We start from the raw sequence: 26,100 nt of genomic DNA on the forward strand, positions 1-26,100 counted from the left end.
GAACCTTAGAGACTTGCTCTCTATTTTGATTATACACATTTTCTTTAGTTGTGTGTTCCTGTACACATATTGGGTGTTATTTCTTTGGTGCTTAAACAGCAATCTGGCAGAGCACTTTTTTGGATTCTTGCACGATCAAGTACTCTTTTCTTCCCCCCTTTTTCGTCTTTTTCGTCTTTACTTCTCCTAACTTGTAGGGGTGATGTAACATTCACTTGTGTAATTGGTATGATAAAATCACTTGAAGATATGAAATTAGACTGAAACAATGTTTATTACTATTTTTTCAAACAGCCTTGAAAAAGTCGTCTTAAGACGATACACGTGTCGGCTGTCTTTGTTTCTGTTCTTCGCGTCTACACTGAGGAATATATAAGAATAAAAGAATCACTGTCTTTTCAACTTGTTCTGCCTTTGATATTGCTTATATTATTCTGTGACTCACTGGAGTCAATGTTTTTTACCTTGTTTTATGTTTATCAGGTATAATACAATTGCATGTAAGAAATCAGTACTCTTCGTTAAAGTTTTTCTACATTGTGTGTGTCTTATTATAGTATGTACCGTTGCTGATGGCCATTAAAGGTCCTCTGCCTTGGTATCGCCTGGGACCGAGGCAGGCCTTTAAAAGCCAGTACAGCCTGTTATGGTGGGCTCCAAAGGCATTTAGTTAATGGTCAAATGATCAAAATCAAGGACACTCTTTTTCCATCTAATTCCAAATTCAAAAAGTCTTTATTTCGATTTTTTTCAATCATAAAAGACAGTTACAACCTTAGCCATTTTCAAGCAAACTTTAAAAATTTAAAATTTTTAACATTGCCCTTCATTGACAGCTAGTAAAATCCACAGTTCATTCCTTCTACCCTCGATTGACAGTTATTATTGGCCTACCGCCAAACATAAAACCCATAGATTACAATCATTAAATGAGTTATGTTAAAAAGAAGAAAAGAAACATAAATATATAGTTCATTTCATTCATTAAGAGAAAAATATATTTTAAAATTCATCGCTAAATACATTGCTCACTAAGTACTTTTTACAGTCTCAAATAACATAGGCCAAGATTACTGTAGGCTCATTTTACGGGCCCGAATTATCCACATCCAGTGGAGAAATTTAGCTATAGCTATAACTACGGCTTGGGAGTTATCAGTTCGTAAGATCCTGACAGCCTCGCAACCCGTTTTGAGACCTAACTGGACACAAATAGGTTTTAACCAAGATCTCCTAGGCACCTTGTATTCTGGGCAGACAAAGAGAACGTGCCCAATGCCTTCCCGCTGATCGGGACAAAAGGGACAGGCCGAACCTTGTCCCCCACGCCATTTTGCAGTGAGAGCATTTAGTGGTAGTGTCCCCACCCTAATCTGATGATATTTCTTCCTGTCCCCTGGGATGGTAATCCAGTCCCAATAAGCCTCAAGGGCCGGAGAGTGCTTAAGTTGTAGGAAATCTGCCGTAAAGGATGGTTCAATACAGCGGCCATATCTCTTTGCCTCAAGCATGTTCCAGTATAGGTCTCGAAATATTTTTCTAGATGGAAAAGGATTCCCTACTGGGTCATCCCACAATGGGGATAATTGCTTTAACCTCCCTCATCCATGATATTTTATGGGCCTTATCTGAGTCTCTCACATCGAGGAAGGCCCGTGCGTACTGGGAGAGTTCTGGGGTGACCCATAATCTCCTCCAGTAGGCAACCAATCTATATCTGGCCATATCTTCGAGGCCATGTGACCCTAGATCATAATGGAGAGGGATCAATGGAGTGGAAGCCGGTAGACCTGTAATGTTGCGCAAAAATTTGTTTTGCGCACCCGTCAACCTTTTTAAGTTACTGAGCCCCCACAGTTCCGCCCCATAAAGAACTGCTGCTCCAACTTTGGCGTCATAAATCTTTAAAACCGGGGTAATTGGCCTAGTATGAGATAGATAGAATTCCTTAGTGAGTGCTCCTGTCAATTGTGCGTGCTTTGTAACCAGCTGGTTGGTATGTTGTTTCCAATCTAATTTGGATGATAAGGTTATGCCCAGATAATTAAATACTTGGGTCTGCTCCAATTGAACCCCACCCATAACCACCTTCCCTCTGGCGTGTTTGTTTTTGTGTAAGACCATGAACTTTGTCTTAGATGTATTAATGACAAGACCATGGTCATTACAGAAAGCTTCAAAGACTCCAACGGCCTTTTGAAGGCCCTGCTGTGTCTTCGAAATTAGTAACGTGTCGTCAGCAAACATCAACAGGGGGATCAGCCTGCCATCCAACTTGGGGGCATCGGTTGGTTGCTGTTCAAAATAGCTGATCACCCTGTTGATGTATAGTGAGAAGAGTGTAGGGGCAAGTACACACCCTTGGCGTACCCCCCTTGCGATAGGGAATTTATCGGTTACGCTTCCCTGTTGGTTCCAGCGGACTCGAGCAAAATTATCTTCATGCAGTCTGATTAGGAGTGACAGGATATCCAATGGGATACCCTGTTCTTGTAAGGCTGCCCACAGCTTAGTACGAGGCACCAAATCAAACGCTGATTTAAGATCAACGAATGCTGCAAAGAGCGTACCCCCCCCCCAGTAACACTACACGCCAATATAACAAAACAAATCTAAAAACTTGGTCAATCGTGCTGGTATGGCTACGGAACCCTGCCTGTAGGGGCGACAGAATATCATTTTCCTCTATCCAGCCCTGAATACGCTGCAGTAGGAGCCTTGCCACTACCTTTTGTATACAAGCTATAAGGCTAATTGGCCTATAGTTTCCTGGGTCCGAGCACTCTCCCTTTTTAAAGATTGGGATGATCTCGGCACCCTTCCAGGACTCTGGTATTGGTGAGCCCATCGCCATGCCATTAGCTAGCAAGTGGATGTAAGAGGCCCAAAGATCCTTATCATGCATAAAGAGGTCTGCTGGAACGGAGTCCAGGCCTGGTGCCCTTGCTTTTGGGATATTGTTCAGAGTTCTAATAATATCGGCTCTGGTAAAGGAAAGGTGATTTGAGCCCTCAATTGCTTTCAGAAGAGCCTCACGCTCTTCTCCCTCCTCTTCCACGGCGGTAAACTGGGACGCATAGTGAGAGACCCAAGCATTTGGTGAAACATAATTAGTAGGTTCACCCCTTTTAATCCCCCTACCCCATTTGACCATGTCCCAAAAGGAGCACATAGACCTTTCTTTGCTAGCACTCAGGAGCTCCCTCCAGTAGTCATTGTCCCAGTCACTTTTTGCCTTAAATTGCGTTTTTTTATACATGACTCGGGCAGTCTTGATCTTAGCTATATCTTTGGTTTTTACTGCATCTGATAGGGCCCTATATGCAACCCTACAGGATTTGCCATACCATTGATCCTCCTTCCTCACTGGCCTACTCTGTTTTTTAGTCACCTTTTTGACGAAGAAAGATCTTAACTGATTAAAAAGACTGTCGTGGATCCGACTAACATTTGATACGACTGCCTCCACAGTGGAATTGTTCCTTAATTCCACTATAGCCTGGACAGTCAAGTCCCTCATGGCGGCAACACCTTCCTCGTTCATTACACAGTTAGCCCATCTTATTCGTCTATGGTTGTTTTAGAGGGCTATCTCGACACAGTCACACAAGCCCTAGCATTTGGGTGAATCAAAGAACCTAAATGACAAAATTAATGGGTCATGATCACTCTCTACCCGTTCCTCTATCCGCATATCATCTATACTGGACCAGTTCTCCTTATTTGTAAGAATATAGTCTATGCGGCTATGAGAAATACCGTTGTTAAAGGTAGAGGCGCCCTGTTTGTCAGAACCCATTCTTCCATTAGTGGCGCGTAACCCGTGCTCCACACATAGGACTTTAAGTTGTAGTGCTGCCTCAGACCATTTTTTAATGGATGGTATTGTCAGCTGAGGGATCTTCCAGATGTAGTCCTCTTCCACTGTAAGGTCCATATCATTGCTGTCTAGGGGTTCAAAGCAACAATTAAAATCTCCTGCAACAATAATGTTGCCTTGTGTGCAATAGCGCTCGAGGAGAGTATCTAACTGATCAACTGCTTCGGTGGGTTTACCACCTGGGAGCCCCCTGGAATAAATATTAAAAACAAAGAGGTCCTTATAATCTAAGCTTTTGAGTTTGATTAGCAAAATATCTGGGCTGTTTGTGACCAACTGAGTAACAGAATATCTACTATCCTGCTTGACCCATGTCAACAAACCTCCCTTTGGTCTCCCCCGTAAACTAGGGATGGCTGAAGTGTAGAAATTTAAATATCCTTGCTTAAAATCCGGGGTTACCTGCCATGTTTCCTGAAGGAGGATTATATCCTTATTATCCAGAAAGGCTAGCCAGTCCAAGGATGTTACCTTATTTCTCAGCCCTGCCACGTTCCATGACACCAAACTGGATTGGGCGAGAGGACTAATACTGTCAGATATAATGCGAGGGTCAACGCTAACCCTGCCCTCTTTGGGTAGGTTACCCCCGCATAGACTGGTATCTAATGCCTCCAGGTTTAAATCGATTTTAATTTTTGCTGCGTCATCAGCACTACAATCAAATAATTGATTTGGGCCATTTGTCCCTTCCAAATCCACTAAGATATTACATTCGCCCATTATGTTGGTCTGGGGCATGGAGATGTCACTTGTGCGGACAGTGCTCAGAGCTACAATGTCACCTATTTCACAATCCTCACACTCTTTTTCCATCTGTTGGCATTACTTTCAGCTTACTACATACTTAGCCTCCTCCTCTTTAATCTATACCTTTGATCCTTAGTTGATTTTGTTAACTCACTTGGTATCACCTACCATCAATAAGTGAGTGATCTTGTTGAAAGCCAGGTATAACTGCGGGCATATTCCTTCGGCTCAACCAACCTTCTCTACTTATGTCTAATGCAAATACACACCTGGATGACTCTTGCAAAACTAAAACTTAACCCTACAAAAATGACATTTTCTAATGACAAAAAATAAATTTGGCATCATGTAAAAAATCATTACTACTGCAAAAATGACTGGGAATCAATCTTAATAACATCTGCAATATGGACAGTTACATCAAAACCACTTCTGACGGCTGGCCTCAAGACTATGGTGAGAGAGGTCTCTGACACCCAAAAATACAAGCATATTACTCCAGGAGTAACGTCAAGCAGAAACAGTGCCATGTGGCAGCGGGAGCAACACCAGACAAGAGATTTTATCAATGGTACTACTTTAATTAATAAATTCCAAACCCAATTGTGTATAGGAATCAAACACGATTATCTAATGCACCCCGATAAATGGACTCCTGAAATTCATTCTGGCAATGAATGGAACCTTTTCCGGAGAAATGAGCATGAGTAAAAACTGCTAGAATGGACATGTGTTTCTTAATGGAATTTAATAAAGTTAGAAGCCCATATTATTGCAGTGAGTTGTCCGACGCAGACTTCCTTTTTTTCCTTTAACACAGTGCAGCACCCGCATTTACTGCACTACATTACACAAGGGGGAAAACAGCTCAGAGCCATATCTATCAACACTGACTGCTGCGTACTTTAGCACCATAAAAGATACATAAAAACATTAGCAAAAGCATAAAAACATGAGCAGATGTTATTACAAGTACCAAATTAAGGTTTTATCAAATGGTTTTTAGAAGGAAACAATGGTGGGGGTATCTGATCATTACGTTTAAAACCTTAATTTAAATAGTTAAAAAGGCATTTGATAAAAACATATGGCATTCGAGGTTAAATCCATGGTCAATCAGATATTATAAAAACATTTTTTACAATTAATATATATACACTTTTGGCTGTTGCCAGTGTCTTTCCAATTCAGAGCTGTTCTACTATTTTAATCAATTGTATTAAAATACAAGGATTTCTCTAAAGTTTCAGGCCCGCTTTGGTTCGTACAAAATTCATTGCTAGCAAAAACTTGCTAATACCAAAGATGTTAACCTGACTAGTATCGGTTTTTAGAATCCTTTCTGGCTCTTTGTGTAATCTTACACCTAGATTTAAACAAAGCGGTTTAATCCATCGTTTTCTGGCTACTGCATAAGCAGGACAAAAGAACAGGCAATGTGACTCATCTTCTCTAACTTTTCCTAAACATAAGGTGCACGATTCATCATCTTCCTTATCAATTTAATCATTTGACCACCTTGCTATGTTTGAGTTTATTCTCAGTACTCCATATCTATATTTCATGTATAGTGTCTTAGCAAGTGGTGGACAGATTTCGTCCAAAAACTGTTCAAATTGGAGACTATCTTTGAACTTGAGGAACTTGGTTGTTAAAGTTCCACTCACTCTCTCATTTAACACACTATATTCAATGTATGCCCAAAATGATGATTTTAAAACCTTTTTCGAGTTTTGGGTTAGTGTTGATGGATCATCCCAAAACTGTGATTAGCCAATCCTTTTTAACCAAGTACAAACGTGTTTAAACCATAAAATACTATTGTTGGTGTCCAATTCCATTACTTCTTTTAAACCGTCCTTGTAGTCTAGCAGCTCCGGTGTCGACCACAGTCTTACCCAGAACATCAATGGCCTCAAGGTCGCATAATGATCAGTACGTTTCATAATCAGATCAAGAATAATTGGTATAAGTGGTGCACGTACTGGCAATCTTAGCAATGCTCTATAACATTTATTTTCGCAAACCTCAAAAACCTTTTTACACGACGTTCCCCATAATTCAGCTCCATATAGTGCTGCTGATTGAGCTTTGTACTTGAATACCTCTAGTGCTGGTGAAACAGCTTTACTGAGGCTGTTCCCATGTCTCTTCATAATTGGTAACATATTTTGTGTAAGAGTCATTTTGCTTTTTTCTATTTGGGTTTTCCAAGATAATTTGGAATCCAGGGAAACACCCAAATAGCTAAAGTTCTGTACGTATTCGGGAGATCTGCACCCGCGGCTACGCTATTACATAAGTAGTTAATATAGGGGCCCCAGACACTAATTTCATGCTTATATATGTCTCCTGGAATTTTATCCAGTCCGGGTGCTTTTCCATTTTTAACTGAATTAATAGCCAATGTTGTTTCCTCTAAGTCAAAATCTAATTTGACTTCACAGGGACTTAGTAATAACCCTTCTTTTAATGGAGCCCTACTGCTCTATAGCGCTCCATATTACTTAGTAAAGTGCTCTGACCAAGTAATCTCGTCGAGATGAACATCCTTAGTTACTTTTTCTTTTTTGTTTCATTTGGCCACTAGTCTCCAAAAGTTCATTTGGTCTTTATTCTTAGCAGCAATGAGCAAATCTTACCAATTCTCATCATCCCATGATATTTTAGCTTTCTCTTGTACTTTTCTATATTTGTGTCTAGCGTCTTTTATTTTAGGTATGATATTAATTTTTAAAGCTTGGAGGAGTTCAACCTTGGCTTTACGACAATCCTTATTGTACAAGGGTTTTCCTCCCAACAGGGGCTTTGGATCTCCACCAGTCTTTTTAGGCATTTTAGTTACCAGTGGGACGAGAGCTTTGAAAAAACCCCTTATGTAAGTCTAAAAATGTGTTCCCCTGCAATGATGTAGTCGTATATATACACAGAAGATATTGGCAAATGTGTTATAGATACTTGCCAATACTTCGCCACGCTCCAACATATGTGCCCATTTTAGTGAGCGACGATTATTGCTGACTAGAACTTCGTCAGAACTTGCACGGTCTGTCTTATTATTCTTAATTGCACCCGGAAGTAATCTATTATAAAGTAACAGTTGCAGCGGACGATGGTCGCTCTCTATTCTAGGTATGATCACTAAATCTACGACATAAGACCAAATATCGAAAGATACCATTATGTAGTCGATTTTGCTCTGGGAATTGCTTATATAAATTGTGGGGGCCTTTGGTGTGTCTGATGGAAACCGGCCATTACATGCTCTCAGTCCATGCCCAACCGCTAACCTCATGACCTGGAGTGCTAGCACTGTACATGGGACCGGATTGATGTTATGCAATATGGGAATATTGTTGGCACTGTCTTCATCAACAAAAATATTTCCAAGCCCTATTATGGGTTCGTAATTACAGTTTAAATCGCCACCTATTACTATGCTTGTCCTTACATCTAATGAGTTTAAGATGGAGTCCATTTGTTCTATTGTCTTTGACTACTTTGAAATTGGGCCTGGTCTTTTGTAAATATTATATAGGTGCAGCACCCTCCTATCCTTCGTTGTTATTTTTATTCCAAGTATGTCAAGAGAGCTAATACATAATTGGATAACTCTGATATCAAGGGTAACTTTCACCCATATTACAAGGCCCCCCGAGGGCCTTCCTCTTATTGATGGGACTGCATCTACATGAAATGTCCTATACCCTACTCTGTGTGGAATCGTTATTGTCCAAGTCTCCTGTAGGAGACAAATATCGCTTGTTTCGATGTACTCATTGCGCTCAGGATCGCCAGCATTCCTTCCATGGCCCACTATATTCTATGAAATTATTTTTAATTCCGCAATGTTATCAACGCTTGTGGTTGTCGTGGGTTCATCTATCAGCATATTACTGGTGTCTTTTGCCCCCTTTGCCAGTAGAATCTCCCCAGCCTTACTCACTATTATGGTTTCAGTCATTAGTACGTTCCCACCTCATCCCGCTCTTTTTCTTCTCTCAATTTATCACTATACATAGTAATTAAAGACTTAAGTTCCCCCTCTTGTTCTCTCTCTGTAGTCATTGCCATAATTTCCTCTCCTGGAACGTTTAGCAATTGGAGTCAAACAACAGCCTCCAAGGATGATAACTCTTGGAAGTTGTTGGAGATATGGGGGAATAAAATGTTGCCGTGATTATGATTTATTTCTGCACTACCCGGTCTATAAAAATAACCCAAGGGGAAGGCATGGATACTAGTGTTCTGCATTAGGGTCTCCTTGTGTGCTCTCAGCAAATTGCGGACTCTATGAGGACTAACCGTGGGCGTAAAATCCGTTTCGTTCACGGAATTTGCGGATTTTTGGCAAATTCGCGGTCCGCGAATCACGCAAATTTGCCCAAAAATCCACAAATTCGCAAGCTGCGGATTTTTTTGCTTGGTCGCGCTTGAACAATACAATATTGCGCGCGCGGCATTGACTTACCGTGATTCTGACTTCGCCGAGTTGTTTTTCTCCCGATTTGCGTGTGCTGCGCCATTTTGGGTCTTGCTGCGTGATCGCGCGAGAGTTTTTCGGCTGCGATTACGTCATCGCGGCCCGCCATCTTGCAGAGCGAGAGTTTGACAACACGAGTACGTCATAAGCGCCCGCGATCACGCATTGCGGGAGTAAACAATGCCGAACACGTAGATGCGGCGTGCAGCTGACTTCCGGCGGGAGATTTGAACAGCTTGCTTTCCCGAAATTGCAAAAATTGCAATTCTGCCCAAGAAATCCACCGCAGGCATCATAAACCTTCTGAAAATTATGATTTTGATCATAACAACTCCTCAGATTGACATGTGGCTGCACTTTTGGGTGCAAGGAGTCCATTTGGGGGGGGGGGGAAGGAAGTGCCCCAGAGTCTCCAACTTCCTGTTCCTGTCCAGCAGGCTCCTCCCAGTGCTTTGTCCATGTCCTGGTCACTTTTGATTTGGATCTGGAGCTGGAAGGTTTAATTTTTGTGGCTGCCGCTGGATATTTGTATTTGAGGACTTTTTGGACTTTGGAGTTTGGATCACTTTTGGACTTGAGATTTTACAAGTAAGTTGGTGTTGTTTGTTTGGGGCATTGCAGTTGCTGCAACTAGTTTTAAAACTTTTTCACAACTTTAAAAACAAGCATTTGCAATGCAATAGGTCTCGCATTAGGGAAGTTTGAGCTATTGGTCTTGTAAATGACAATTTTTTTATTTATGTGTTGGTTTTGAAAATAGCTAAATTAATAGCTTTGTCATTTACAATGCCAATAGTTATAACTTTCGTAAATGTGACACCTATAACCTGGGGTTGCGCTGAGTGATGCTGTGGTGGTGCTGAGTGGTGCTGTGGTGGTGCTGAGTGATGCTGTGGTGGTGCTGTGGTGGTGCTGAGTGGTGCTGTGGTGGTGCTGTGGTGGTGCTGAGTGTTGCTGTGGTGGTGCTGAGTGATAATGTGGTGGTGCTGAATGATAATGTGGTGGTGCTGTGGATGTGCTGAGTGGTGCTATGGTGGTGTTGAGATGCTGTGGTGGTGCTGAGTGGTGCTGTGGTGGTGCTGAGTGATAATGTGGTGGTGCTGAGTGGTGCTGTGGTGGTGCTGAGTGGTGCTGTGGTGGTGCTGAGTGATGCTGGGGTGGCGCTGAGTGGTGCTGTGCTGGTGCTGAGTGGTGCTGTGGTGGTGCTGAGTGATAATGTGGTGGTGCTGAGTGATGCTGTGGTGGTGCTGAGTAATGCTGTGGTGGCGCTGAGTGATGCTGGGGTGGTGCTGAGTGGTGCTGTGGTGGTGCTGAGTGGTGCTGTGGTGGTGCTGAGTGGTGCTGTGGTGGTGCTGAGATGCTGAGTGGTGCTGTGGTGGTGCTGAGTGATAATGTGGTGGTGCTGAGTGATAATGTGGTGGTGCTGAGTGATGCTGTGGTGGTGCTGTGGTGGCGCTGAGTGATGCTGGGGTGGCGCTGAGTGGTGCTGGGGTGGCGCTGAGTGATGCTGGGGTGGTGCTGAGATGCTGTGGTGGTGCTGAGTGGTGCTGTGGTGGTGCTGAGATGCTGTGGTGGTGCTGAGTGGTGCTGAGTGATAAAGTGGTGGTGCTGAGTGGTGCTGTGGTGGTGCTGAGTGGTGCTGTGGTGGTGCTGAGTGATGCTGGGGTGGCGCTGAGTGGTGCTGTGGTGGTGCTGAGTGGTGCTGTGGTGATGCTGAGTGATAATGTGGTGGTGCTGAGTGATGCTGTGGTGGTGCTGAGTAATGCTGTGGTGGCGCTGAGTGATGCTGGGGTGGCGCTGAGTGGTGCTGTGGTGGTGCTGAGTGGTGCTGTGGTGGTGCTGAGTGGTGCTGTGGTGATGCTGAGATGCTGTGGTGGTGCTGAGTGGTGCTGTGGTGGTGCTGAGTGATAATGTGGTAATGCTGAGTGATAATGTGGTGGTGCTGAGTGGTGCTGTGGTGGTGCTGTGGTGGCGCTGAGTGATGCTGGGGTGGCGCTGAGTGGTGCTGGGGTGGTGCTGAGTGATGCTGGGGTGGTGCTGAGTGATGCTGTTACATTAGTTACAGGTCAACGAGTAATTTAAGTCCTTATGCTTCGTCCATAAAGCAATTTATGGCACCAAATTTACACCTCTTTGCAGTGTTCCAAGTGGTATAAGCCAGCTCGTGCTCAGGGATTCTCATGCCACACTCTTTAATAGGTTCAAATGAAAAGTTTGGGGGGGTCAGGCTATCTCAGTGGCCGCACTAGTGCTATAGAGTTTGTTGCCTCAATCTTTGTGTCAAAAGTAGGGGTGGGCGTAACGCGCATAGCTTGGTAGAGCAGAATTACGTGACATTACAGCACATTATGCGGCATTATGTGAAGAACGTAACCCAGATTTTAACCCTAATTCCATAGTGCAATACAGATCCTCCATCCGAAACACAAGAGGATGTGCCTTGATGAGCTGCTGTTACAGGGACAGAGGCTCTCCTTGCGTTTTACAAATGGGAAGTTTCCCTGCGGAGTGAGTGGTGCGCACTCGCAACTCTTGCACCAGGGTGTTTGAACTGCTAATTTGGCCACGTGTTGTTCGCGAAATCAAAGCAGCATCAACACTGCCGCCCGCAAAATAATTTTCCCAAAACAGAAATAAGCAGTACGCAAGCGGCACATCGCTGCAGGTAAGACTGCACTTAAATTAAATTAAATGGTTTCTAAGCTATGTGAGGATGTGCCGGGATGTATAAATATGCATGGAAGCTAAATATCACGTTTTAGAGCTCACGCTGCCTGTGCTCATGATGAACAGCCGAGGAAGGTAAGGAAACCCGCTTGCCATTAAATGCAGCAATTACATTAACCGGGACCAAAGCATAAGGAGCACGAGGAAGGGTGCTGTAAAAATATGAAATGTGACAGACTCAACTGTAGTGCCACGAGAAAAACAAGTCTTTTACTTAAAGCAGGGGGCGGGGGAGCGGATCCCTTTGAAGCACGGCCTCGCGGCCGTGAAATAAGTGAATAATTAGGGGGGAGGAGAAGTGAGGCCGCGCGCTCGGTTGAATGCCTGAGGCCGATCTGCCTGTGGGAGGGAGGCTGATGGCTTTGATGTGGACGCGCGTTCCGCACCATTGCACCACGCGAACTGTCCCAAATCCGCGATGGTTTCAGACCTTGGTTTGCCCTCAATACTCTCGTCTATTAACCCTTGCGGGATTAATAGGCGAGACCTAAAAAATATATTGGGGTTAGCCACAGTATCCAGTAGGCTCAGGGTTAGTCATGGGTGCATGATGCAACTGTTTCTGTGATTTTTTTTTTAACTTAATTCTCATTTATGTCATGGAATTTTAGCTCACTGTTATATGTTGATTTTTTCTTTTAATTTTGGGGTGCCTGTAAAGCCTCACTAGCCAGTAGGCCCAGGGGTAGTGAGTGGTGCATGGACCAAGTCTTTCTGTGGGGTGTCTTGAATTTAAACATCATTGAGGGCATGGATGGCATTGGATTGTGGTGATTTTTATGTGTTTTTCGACTTTTCGGGGTGTTGTTGGGGCATGGCCATGTGGGTGGGGGCCATTGTGAGGCCTGGTCCAGGCAGGGCGTGGCCATGTGGTGGGGGTCAAGGCTCAAGGGGCCATTTTGGAGCCAGGCAGTGTGCTCAGGCCTGCACCCAGTTTGCCTTGCTTTCAACCATTATGCCCAAGGGTACTCTGTGGTGCATGGACCTAGTCTTTCTGTGGGGTGTCTTGAATTTAAACATCATTGAGGGAATGGATGGCATTGGATTGTGGTGATTTTTGTGTGTTTTTCCACTTTGTGGGGTGTTGTTGGGGCCTGGCCATGTGGGTGGGGGCCATTTTGAGGCCTGATCCAGGCAGGGCCTGGCCATGTGGCTGGGGGACAAGGGGCCATTTTGAAGCCAGGCAGTGTGCTCTGAGCCATAGGCCTGCACCCAGCCTGCCCTGCTTTCACCCATTAGGCCCAGGGGTAGTGAGTGGTGCATGGACCAATGCTTTGTGTGGGGCCTCTTGCATTTAAACATCATTGAGGGCATGGATGGCATTGGATTGTGTTGATTTTTGTATGTTTTTCGACTTCTTGGGGTGTTGTTGTTGGGGCCTGGCCATGTAGGTGGGGGCCATTTTAAGACCTGGTCCAGGCAGGGCCTGGCCATGTGGCTGGGGGACAAGGGGCCATTTTGAAGCCAGGCAGTGTGCTTTGAGCCATAGGCCTGCACCCAGCCTGCCCTGCTTTCACCCATTATGCCCAGGGGTAGTGAGTGGTGCATGGAACAATGCTTTGTGTGGGGTCTCTTGAATTTAAACATAATTGAGGGCATGGATGGGATTGGATTGTGTTGATTTGTGTGTGTTTTTCGACTTCTTGGGGTGTTGTTGTTGGGGCCTGGCCATGTGGGTGGGGGGCATTTTGAGGCCTGGTCCAGGCAGGGCCTGGCCATGTGGCTGGGGGACAAGGGGCCATTTTGAAGCCATGCAGTGGGCTCTTAGCCATAGGCCTGCACCCAACCTGCCCTGCTTTCACCCATTATGCCCAGGGGTAGTGAGTGGTGCATTGACCAATGCTTTGTGTGGGACCTCTTGCATTTAAACATCATTGAGGGCATGGATGGCATTGGATTGTGTTGATTTTTGTGTGTTTTTCGATTTCTTGGGGTGTTGTTGTTGGGGCCTGGCCATGTGGGTGGGGGCCATTTTGAGGCCTGGTCCAGGCAAGGCCTAGCCATGTGGCTGGGGGACAAGGGGCCATTTTGAAGCCATGCAGTGTGCTCTGAGCCATAGGCCTGCACCCAGCCTGCCCTGCTTTCACCCATTATGCCCATAGTGGATCATGGACCAAGACTTTCTGTGGGGTGTCTTGAATTTAAACATCATTGAGGGCGTGGATGGCATTGGATTATGGTGATTTGTGTGTGTTTTTTGACTTTTTGGGGTGGTGTTGGGGCCTGGCCATGTGGGTGGGGGCCATTTTGAGGCCTGGTCCAGGCAGGGCGTGGCCATGTGGCTGGGGTTCAAGGGGCCATTTTGAAGTCAGGCAGTGTGCTCAGGCCTGCACCCAGTTTGCCTTGCTTTCTTCCATTAGGCCCAGGGGTAGTGAGTGGTGCATGGACCAAGTCTTTCTGTGGGGTGTCTTGAATTTAAACATCATTGAGGGCATGGATGGCATTGGATTGTGGTGATTTTTGTGTGTTTTTCGACTTTTTGGGGTGTTTAACTTATGTTCCTTTGGCTTCCATTGCTTTTAGGTGCACAAGAGAACCACCAGTGCCAGGAAGAAGTCCTGCAGCGGTGTGTGCAGCACAACGTCACGTGACACCACGTGTGGCCACAGACAAGATAACTCTGCAACTCGTGCAACTGCGGCCTGCTGTTCTGACATCTGAAGAAGATGGGCCCAAAGAAAGGTGGCCGTAGCGCCTCAGTGAAAAAAGTTGCCAGTGCCACTGCCAGTAAGAAGGAGCAGAAGAAGCAAGTGGCACCACCTACCAAGGAGACTGGTGGGCCCACCGACACCTTTTTTGGGAAGAAAAAAAACTACGCCTGCAGCAGCGGTGTCCGCCGGGGACCAAGCTGGAAGCAGCACCTCCGCTTCATTGGGCTCAGTGCCACCATGCCAAGTTAGGTCCAAGACCATGAGTGCTGCTGAGGCAGCCACTTTAGTTTCTCAATCACCATCGACCAGTGATGTTGGCTCATAACAAGAAAGTACCATCCAATCAACGCCGGGTGTAACTCAGCTGACGAGTGTTCACCAACCACAGCCGCAATGACAACCACAGGTGCAACTAGTACAAGCGCAAGTACATGGGCAAGGAGAGGCGCAAGAAGAGGCACAAGGAGAAGCGCAAGTAGAGGCGCAAGTAGAGGTTCATGGAGCGGCACAACTGCCTACAATGCTTGTTCCTCCAGAAGTAGGGGCACATCAGGAAATTGATATTCAAGCGGAGGTATCATCCGAGGAAGCCACTCCTCCTGATGATGAGCCATTGTCTTCCAGATCCCCAGCAAGAAAAAGGTCAAGGAGGGCTACTACTACTACTACAAGTTCTTCTTCAAGCCCCCTTCATTCTGATGACCTTGATCTTGATTGGAACCCACCAATGCAGTCTGAGAGTGAGGAACGCCATGAGCCGACAAAGGTAGCTAAGCCTAAAAGGAAGGTTCCCGCAAGGCTTCCACTTATGGGTGATGACGACGAACAAGAAGTGGTGTCTTCTGCTGCTGATGAACAGTCTGACGACGACCCAGTCCTCACAGTCGTCACTCCAGCCCCAGCGGGCATGCAGCAGACAGACATTTTCACCCTATCCCGTATAGCTGCTGAGTGGGTTTGGGCGGCGTGGCACTACCACCACCAACGCAGCTAACTACAACACCAACACGACCTACAGGTTCCATATTTTTTAGTCAGAAGGGCCGGCAGGGGCCTCCATCCAGCTCGACCTCCAATACCTCAAGTAGTGGTGCTGTAAGTGAACAACAGAAACGAATTCAGCCACGCCCATCCTCCACTTCATCTGGCATTGAAACTCAAAGTAGCACCTCCACCACCAGCAGACATCTCCAGTCCCCAGTTTGGGACTTCTTTACTGTTAGCCAAAAGGCGGAAAACATGGTCGTTTGTTCGATTTGTAAAATACTAGTTAGTCGGGGTAAGCTTGGAACCAACTATGGTACCGGAGGCCAGAGAGGTCATCTCCAAAAATACCACACTATCCAGTGGGAGGCGCACCTGGGGAACATCCGGGAAGCCAAAAGTAGAACTGATCCAAATGTATCCATTCACATTGCATCTGATGCTGACGAGGGGCTGATTATGCAGGGGGGAAGTCAAGAACCGACCGACATTTTTTCTGGTACACCCAGTACCCCTGGCAGCAGCACTGCAGTGGTAGCGCCCACACCCTCTACCCCTGCCACATGTATGAGGCACACTAAGAGTCTGGGAGAGACACCAATGCGAAAAAGTACATCAATAAGCCTAACTGGTTTGAAGAAGTCTGCATCATCATCACGTAAAATGGTCCAGACCACCATTAGCAGAAGGTTTTGGTCGGATGCGCCATTTGAACGCAACCACCCAACTGTATAACGCAAAGCTGGCTAAAATGCTAGTGCTGGACCTTCTCCCTTCTTCTTTCGTGGAAGGGGTGGGTTTTCTAGAATTTGTGGCAACAGTCTGCCCTAAATGGAAGGTGATTGGCGCAGCTATTCTGAAGAGTGCTGTTCACACTATCCACCTGACAACAGACATATGGACCAGTTGCCAAGCTCTCGATTACATGTGCATCACTGCACACTGGGTCTCTTTTGCAGGGGTTAAAGACGAGTTAAAAGCATGTGTTGACACGGACACAGTTATTCAAGCTACTCGGAAACATGCAACAGTAGCCATGTTTGCCATGGAGAAAACTCATACTGCACCTAACCTTTTGGAGGAGTTTGATAGGAAGGTCTATGAATGGCTGCATCCAAGAAATCGCATAGTTGGTTATGTTTCCACGGATAATGGCAGTAATATAGTTAAGGCCATGCAGGATGGTGAGTACTTCAGAGTGCTGTGTTTGGCCCACAGTATTAACATCGTGGTGCAAGATTTCTTGAAAAAAGAAAAGACAGTCAGCAAGTTACTGACCACCTCCCGAAGAATCTGCACACATTTCAGCCATTCTTTTAAGGCCCGGAAGCAGCTGAGGAGCATTCAACATGAACGTAGACTGCCAGTCAAAGGACTCATCCAGGAGGTGGCAACACGTTGGAACTCAACCTTTTACATGCTTGAGCGTCTGTCTGAGCAGTGGGGGTAATAAATGATTATGCCTATAAACTGGGTTCTACTATGAAAGACATGAGGCTAGAGTTGGAGGAATGGAAGCTAGTTGCAAGCCTGACAGACATGCTTCGTCCTTTTGAGGTCTTCACACGTGAAGTCAGCAGGGAGGACTGTTCTTTGGGCAAAGCTATCCCATTGTTGGTCATGCTAGAGCACCAACTGAAGGCAGTGTCTTCAACGTTCCGAGATGATGCTGAAAAGCAAGACGCATATCAGTTGACGGAGAGGTTATTAAGCCGCCTAGTTGACAATGAAAGGCTTAAAAACATACATACAGAACAACATTACATTTGTGCCACTATTCTGGATCCACGGTACAAAAAGGCAGTGGCCAGTAAAGCATTCATTCCTTTTGATGAAGCAGATGTTTCAAAGTACAAACATTGGCTAGCTGTGTCAGCCACTCGGTTCGAAAAAGAGCGGCAGAAAATTCAAGGAGCCGGCAGAAGTACAACTGAATCAGCAGGCCATCCGGCGTCAAGTTCCACTTCTGAATCTGTGGCCGAAGGGAGTCACTTCCCTCATAGCCGTTAACGGCACCAGCAACCCTATCATCATCCTCACCTGCACCAGGCCCAGCCATAATATTGTCGGAAGCGGATTGGCTAACTCATGAAGGGTTTACTCGTTCCAGTGCTGCAAAGGCCACAGATAGTACGCAAAGTGGAGCAACCCTGGAGAACCTTGAGTCGATGGTGCAGGCCTATCTGGATGACCCAACAGAGGTCTTTGTTAATCAGAACCCATTGCTGTATTGGTATAGGAAAAGGCCTCTATGGCCACTGATCACCAACCTGGCTCTAAATTATTTGTCTTGCCCACTCGCAAGCGTGTCTTCTGAACGTGTTTTCAGTGCTGCTGGTGCCATTGTAACTTCAAAAAGGACCCGCCTCTCGCCCAAAAATGTGGAGAGGTTAACACTGATCAAGATGAATCAGCACTTCATACCACCACTTTACAAAACACGTGAATGCACGCAGGAAGAAGAGGACACCGACTTAGGTGACGAAGTTCTTCTCTGTTAGCTGACCTAATCCTGTCGCAATTCATAGAGTTTGAGGACGAGAACTACTTCCCTGACACTGAGGCCTGAAAATGACTTCCTTTTTTTCGTCCTTATTCAATTTTATTCCTGTGTGTCTTTCTTTGTTTTGCAACTTTTACCACAACAAAACTCTAATCACCTAATCACAACAAGTCCATCAGCAGCACTGTCTTCATCTTATTTTCCTTATTGATTTGAAAGTGCCTCAGTCTGCATTCCTGAGGTTCACAAGTTCACAACTCAATCATGCTCATCTATCCTTCTCCTCCAGACTCCCCCTATCCATTTCCCTCAAGGCAGATGGATGGATTACGAAGAATAAAGAAACTTTGTCTTCGTAGACGAGTCCCCTCAAGTGGGACTGAAATTACTGACTGACTACATGCTGATTGCTGACAGAGTTACTTCTGAAATTGACAGGAGAGGCTCCCCTGTGGGCCCTCACTTTCCGAAGAAGATGCGGACAAAAAGTAGAACAGGTAATGAATAATGAGAAGATGGCATGCAGTGGACAGCAATGGCTGTCTGGCTCTGATGAAACCAATTGCTGTTTGTTTTTATTGCATGAAATGAATCATATGTCTTGTCTTAGTTATTATTTAATCTTTTACACAGTAATTGTAACTTATGTCTACTACTCTGTTTTTTTTTACCTTGTTTAATTCAAATTGTACTTCAACTTCAGGGGCCACTATGTTGCATTTTCCAATATGCAAAATGTCCTTGGAGTGGACTCACTTGCCAATATACCATGATGATTGATTAAATAATATATCTTTTTTCTTTACAGTCACTCACTGGTATGGATGGATCATCAGCGTCGGTTTACGGAAGAACTATGGCCAATTCGTGAGTGGCAAACAGGTAAACCAGTCTACAACAACTACTACAGCAGAACTACATGTCTGTCTGTTCGTGGTATGTAGTGGTCGAGGGCGAGGCAGTGTACTGTTGTTGTTATGCCAGACAGAGTCCACTCCACTCCAGACAGCAGTTCATGTAAAATTGGGGCTATGTGGCTTGCTGCATACAATTAGATATGCTTTGTCTGTCTGACAAAGAGCCTATGTATGCTACATCAGGTTGCTTCACTCAGTGGTGCTGCCTTGACCGTCTGCATGGCCTTGCCTCAAGTGGTTTGGAGAAAATCCATGGTGAAAAAACCTTTCCTTTTTAGGTCACTTGCGTGTTTTTGGGGGGCTGTTTGGGGGTTCTAGGTTTTTGGGGGTGGGTTGGGGGATCTGGGAGCACTGCTGGGAAGGTCTAATGTTGATTGCAAGTGGTTTGAAGAAAATCCATGATGGAAAAGGGGAGTTAGGGCCTAGCTGCAGAGCACGTTTGGAGTGATTTTGAGGCAGGCATCAAATTTTCTGTGTGTGACATTTTCCATTTTTGCTTTTGGCCTGTTTGGGGGTGTTCTACTTTTTTGCGGGTGGGTTGAGGGGTCTGGGGGCATTGCTGGGAAGGTCTAATATCGGATGCAAGTGGTTTGGAGAAAATCCATGGTGAAAAAGTTTTTCCTTTTTAGGTCACTTGCGTGTTTTTGGGGGGCTGTTTGGGGGTTCTAGGTTTTTGGGGGTGGGTTGGGGGGTCTGGGAGCACTGCTGGGAAAGTCTAATTTTGATTGCAAATGGTTTGAAGAAAATCCATGGTGGAAAAGGGGAGTTAGGGCCTAGCTGCAGAGCGCGTTTGGAGGGATTTTGAGGTAGGCCTCAAAGTTTCTAAGTGTGACATTTTCCATTTTTGCTTTTGGCCTGTTTGGGGGTGTTCTACTTTTTTGCGGGTGGGTTAAGGGGTCTGGAGGCATTGCTGGGAAGGTCTAATATCGGATGCAAGTGGCTTGGAGAAAATCCATGGTGAAAAAGTTTTTCCTTTTTAGCTCACTTGCGTGTTTTTGAGGGGTTGTTTGGGGGGTTCTAGGTTTTTGGGGGTGGGTTGGGGGGACTGGGAGCACTGCTGGGAAAGTCTAATTTTGATTGCAAGTGGTTTGAAGAAAATCCATGGTGGAAAAGGGGAGTTTGGGCCTAGCCGTAGTTGCAGAGAGCGTTTTGGCACGGTTAAAATTTAGGCCTAGTAGTATTGCATGTTTTTGGGGGGCTGCTTGTGGGGGTTCTAGATGTTTGGGGGTGGGTTGAGGGGTCTGGGAGCACTGCTGGGAAGGTCTAATTTTGTTCTAAAATCGCAGTTTACACTTTACACCTAGCTTGAGGGGAAAGATCCGCAAATTATGCCCACACTTATTTATCCTTGAAAAGGAGACTCAGAGTACGCACTTTCGAAATGATGCTTGTATATATTGTCATACAGTCGACTCTAAAACTGAAAGTGTTATTTTTGCACTACACAGCGCACCTTATATATTTTTTCCACCGTGGTGTTTTAATATCACTTCCTGTTTTTCCATCAACAATTACAGGCCGGCTTTTACCCTGTGCAATGGCAAAAAGGATGAACTCAGGCTTACAATTAGCGACCCGCAATTCAGCATCCGCCAGGCAGGCAGTGGACAAGGTGTCTTCTGGTCCCCAACATTGATCGACGGAGCGTCGAATGGAATGGAGGAGTACCGCGAAAAAGTGGAATGCTGGATGCATGCAACTTCCCAAATTCAACAGGACAACTACAACAACATACAGTTACAGTATCCATTCCATTCATTTCTACTTATCTTTTAAGTAATGTTATTGCTGTTAACTTCTATGAGTGTGACTCTGTGCATTTGTTTGCTCTCTGCTTCAATTCATCCCACCAGCCATTGTATACTTTTTTCTTTGCTATTTTTTAAACTAATTTAATGTACTAAGTGGTTCTTCTCTCTGAGGGCAGATAGGCAAGTGAAATTGCGTAATTACTGCAGCCCTGTAATGTCACATTGTTTCTTCATAGTTAGTACATTGTAGAAAGTACTACTTACTTTTCAGCAACCTATCCATTTAGCAAACACCTTCATGCATGCAGTAGTGCATGCACTTCCTTTATGTCCCTTAAAAGATTTATGGATAGCTTTGTATCCAAAGATTTGTTTATATTCATTTGTTGTTTGTCCATGCTGTGTTCTTTTTTCCTCTCTCCACAAAACTTTCCCACAAACCCCATTCCCATCCAAGTTTCAAACCCTAACCCTCTTCCCCCGGGCTGTGTGGTTTTCATTGAGGTGTGAGTAAATTACAACAATAATTTCACACACTTGCTGGGAGGATACGGTGCAAGCAACCTCCTCAAATCAATTTTATGGCAGCTAGATGAATCCTAGGATATTGTAATTCTGGTTAAAAAAACAACATTGAGTATTTTAAAATAAATTCTGAATTTCATGCCCACCATCTTCCTACATGTCAAGAAGACTTGTTGTTACGCTGCTGTGTCACTGTTCTTGTTGTAGCCATAATCATCCATGCAATTCTTTTATCCCCATACTTATCTTCAGCATTGCTCAGGCTACTGTTCCTTCTAATACTCCTCACAGGCCACTCAATGTCTCATTTTTTTACTTTGTTTTTCATATGCTGCTACTGCTAGTGTGGCACCACTCTTACTAACACCACATCCGTGCTGGAGGCTGCTGGCTGGTGGACACAGGGGCAGTGCTTGAGGAGGTTGTTCACGCCCCCTCCTCCTGTTCCCGAGCCCACAGCCGGCAATATTGCACCCGAATGGCCTCCAGCTTTCGGGCCCTGGCCCGGACAGCCATTTCCCTTCTGGTAAGCTTTTTGGGAGCATCTATATGAAGAAAGAAAGAAAAAAAATGTAACCAATACTCTTTAACAATAACACAAAATAATTCAACAGAAAGTTGTCTCACAGTAACACTAGCAATTTGCAAGCACAGTATAACATTTTGGCATGTATCTTTCCGCCGTCTTTGTAGGTCTGTAACAGCGGGAGTTTCAGGAATTCTACTACCAGGCAGCACTATGGACTCAATACATAGTCAGAGAGTCAGAGAGTACACCAGTATTCTTCTTTTTTCCTCTAGTTTTGCCAATGAAATTACTTGTACATGAACTTGTGGTAGCCGGCATAATGCCAGCTCAGTCAGCTTGCACCCAAGAAAAAGAGACACAAGCCTTGATGACGCAGACTTGCATGCATTACTTTAAGCAGTACATGCAGGTGGGGATAGGGAAGCTCTTACTTTTTTATAGGGGTGGCACTGGCCGTACTCGGTTACATCAAGGGCTACTGCTCAATGTAATTTATATTTTGCACTGCCCCCCCTGGGCCTTCAGTACTACAAAAGGAAAATGAAGATTATTCATTTCTGATCATGTATCCAGCCGATCACATGATCTCTTTGCTTATATGATGGATGATTTTAGGTGCTTTGTTGTGATAGATTGAGTGAACAACAGCGATAGTCCACCCATGATTAACACAGCAGAAAGAAAATTAAGAACATAGGGAGTGAGTGTGGTAACCATAATTGCCGGAGGAAGGGACTTGACTTGATATAATTGTCAACTATACATTACATACACAATATATGCTGTGCTTGCAAAGTAAACTACTGTACAGTTACTTTAGGCAAGGGAGAGTTTCTGAACAATCACAACTTGTAGTATTTGGATTTCCTCTGCTTTGCTACTCTGGCACGGACATGCTATTCGAACAAAGTAACACTCTTCATGCACTGAGCGTCTGCTCTACATACACCTCTCCTTTGCGAGCCTACTCTAAAATGTCAATAAGTAAGGAGTATAATAATAACTTACCACCGTCCGCCGCTGCTGAGCCATCCCCTTCAGCTCCTCCTGGTGGCGCCGCCGCATCCGCCGCTTGAGTGGACCCCTCTCGCTGCTGGCCCCGGCACTGGTGGTGGCAAGTGCTGCATCCGATGTTGTGACGCCTAGAAAAAACATGTCATATTTTTAGATGCCATACACCACCCCCTACTTCGTCTCGTAATGGAAGAGAAAATGTTAAACAATTTTTAATTATTGGGTCTGAAAAGAAGTCACGGTTTTGGGGAGGGTGTTAACTTATATGCTTAGCCATAACATGCAACTCTTTTTGGCACAACTGATGAATGCTTGCTCTTTAACGTGCAAAATTTTTATAATTACAGACAGAACCAACTAGTCCTCACCACCACCAGGAGGACTTGAAGTTCCAACAAGGTGAAGGGCTCCCGAGTCCCACACAGTTACTTCTGACTGAGGTATGTGGAAAGTCGAACTGCACCTATCATCAACAATGTCCTATTTCTCTTGTCCATACTTCTGTATGTGCAGAATAGTCCCTGAAACACTAGCGGTATGGTATGTGCTACTATCAAATCAAAAAGCCAACTACTAGCATATTCTTGGTGGACATTGACATTTTGTTGTTGGAAATTGTCAAAGCACTAACATTAAGAAGACTGGAATAGACAGCAAGGGCAACCCAGAGAACTGCACTGAGTGCCTCTAGAGCTATTGCTGGATCAGAGTTTTGTTTAACACCATTTGCCGACTGGGCAAGCTTAGCTACCTACACAGACCGACTCATAAATAATAGTAAATAGTAGTAGCACAGAGAGTGATGGTAGAGAGGCAGGATAAGAAAGTAGAAACAGTCTACAAGAAGATCAAAGTCTATTTTGTAAAAAACAGAATTAAGAAACAGTTTGGAATGAATAGGAGCTGTAAAAGTTAGGGAAGTATAATTATATTAACAACAGAACAACTTACTGGGGCCAGCAGAAGAGCCTGCAGAGGACCGTTCCTGCCCACTCTGTTCCGCCGGAGTCTGGGATGTTGCTGCTTTGCCCCTGGGAGGTGCTGATGATCATGAAATAAACACAAACATGGATGATTGTTTTTTGGAAATATTTGATTTCTTTGACCACAATCTAAAATTATCTTGGGGAAACAAATTAGCAACAATTGCACTACATGTATTGACCTATCTGATCTGGTCAACTAGGAGGATACTAGTACAGTATTGCTGGATTCGCAGACCGTCTACTTGGAAAGTTATGTAAATCACTAACTATACCAACAACAAAAAGGTTCTACTATGACTGCCAGCACTCAGCAGCACGCGACGTGACAGACACAGTCCGTCATCATGATTGCAGAGCACTAAAAAATGTCCTACTACTAATAACAGGTCATAATATACTCAACCTATCAATCCATCACTATCTCTTCTTCTTAGTGGCAGCAGGAGTAAAAAAGGAAGGACTAGACTTGAGTCTCTAGTCTCTCTAGCATTACGCAGTTCTGTAAAGTACTACACTCATACATATTCAGGCCAAATGAGCACAAAGTTGCAAACAAGTAAGCATAGTAGCAACGCCACTGAGGAGGCGAGCACCTGCAATCACAGAAGCTATTAAAACACTATTTTACCTTCAATGTAATCGAATAGGCAGCATTCTTGCTCTTCGGGAAAAACATATATTAGCAATATAACACAAAGCAGAAGAATACAAAGTAGTTATTAAATAGCTACTCACCAAGGCCAGGGATCTCCACGCCTAGCAGGTGGAGCAAGTCCTGCTCCCGGTCGAGGACGTCGGCCCATCGGTGCGTCGCTTGGTCATAGGTGCGCCGGACCCCCGACTCCCTCCGCATGGCCCGGCACACCTTATCCCACCGCTGGCGACGCTCCCGGAGGCCATACCCTTGACCGGGCCTGCCCCCTGCTGCCCCGGTCTTAGGGAGGTGGCGCAGAACAAAAAATATAAGAGTGGCCACCTCCACCGCAGTAAAAACCTCCCTGGCCACTACATCCTCCCCCCTCAATCGCCCACATGGGAGCCGGGTACAGGGTGCGGGACCCTTCCCCTTGCTTTTCCCGGCTCCCTTTGCCATGGTCCTGGGCGAAAGAAGAAAGAATAGGGGGAAAAAAATAACATGAAAAAGTAAAAAAAGTTGAAAAAAACACAAAATATTGATCTAGACAAATAAAGAGAGAGAGATAATGAGCAAAAAAGAGCAAAAAAAGTTCAAAGAAACAAAGGATTGCAAAGATTGAAAGAGGATAGAAAAACCATGCCCAGAACCATATCAATGAATGAAAAACAAGATGGCCGTGCCCATTGAGGACCGCGTGGGTAAGTTTGCGCGATATTTCCCCCGCAAGCCCTCAAAAACACACGCGAACTCGTAATAGCGCACCGCACACAACGCGAGCCTGCCAATAGTGCCCCGAAACGGAAATACGCAATGCGCACAAGATGGCCACGCCCATGTACGACCGCATGGGTAACTTCGCGGTCGGTGCGCTGCAAGCAGCCCGCGAATACGCAAAAAACCCACGAACACGCAAAAAAATTAATTTGCGCGAATTCGCGGATTATGCGGATCGCGAATTCGATTTCGCGCATATTCGCAGACCGCAAATTCGCAAATTTCGCCCATACTTAGGACGCCTGAAATTTATTACAATACAATCTCCTTGTATGTCTTTGAGAGAGTCCTCAACCCACCCTACCCTGCGTACCATTATAATTTCATTCATTTTGTGGGGATTGAACTTTTTTTGTACTTGCAGAGCCAATCTGTAGTATGTTTCTAAGAATATGCCAGGTTTCATTTTGTTCCCTTCTCAGTGCTGGCTCACCGGCTAGTATCAGGACATAGGGACATGCCGCGGGGGGTAATTTTAGGCCGCGGGGGGTAATTTTAGAACATCAGGATTAGGAATTAGATCAGTCCCTTTTGGGCTGAACACTAATGCCCTAGAGTTGGCCTTTTCAAAATGATCTGTTCTATTATCAAATCGAGAATCAATCTTACTATGTGCCTCTCTGTTCCCTGGTGCCTCTACTCTTTTTTTTAGAGTCCCGGTACTATTTGCTACTTCAGCTCTCAATTGTTTTTTTAGTTGTTTGTCACTATTGTCTTCATTGCTTTCTTTTTGTGCAATCCTAATTCCAGCTAATAATTTTGCCCCTTCTTCAATGATTCTATTCCCGTTCCCGATCATGGTACCTAGTTGAGCTATGGTCATATTTAACTGATTGATTTTACAATCCATAGCCCTTATTTTAGTGTCCATGCAATCATTTAACTGGATCTGTACAGAGTCTAAAGCAGTTTTCAAAATACCCACCACAGTTTGCTCTACTGCCCCAACTATTACATTGACTTTACCTAGACAAGCGGAATTGTCCATA

The 26,100-nt window shown here is 44.9% G+C and overlaps 1 protein-coding gene across 12 annotated transcripts in view; it reads left to right on the forward strand.

The window, feature by feature from the left end:
• The window catches only part of LOC144763708 (uncharacterized), a 2,434,724-nt gene that overhangs the window by 1,835,293 nt on the left and 573,331 nt on the right, over window positions 1-26,100 (forward strand). The gene's annotated exons all lie outside the window — the stretch shown is intronic.

The sequence above is a fragment of the Lissotriton helveticus genome, chromosome 6 (assembly GCF_964261635.1).
Source record: "Lissotriton helveticus chromosome 6, aLisHel1.1, whole genome shotgun sequence".
Lineage (NCBI taxonomy): Eukaryota > Metazoa > Chordata > Amphibia > Caudata > Salamandridae > Lissotriton > Lissotriton helveticus.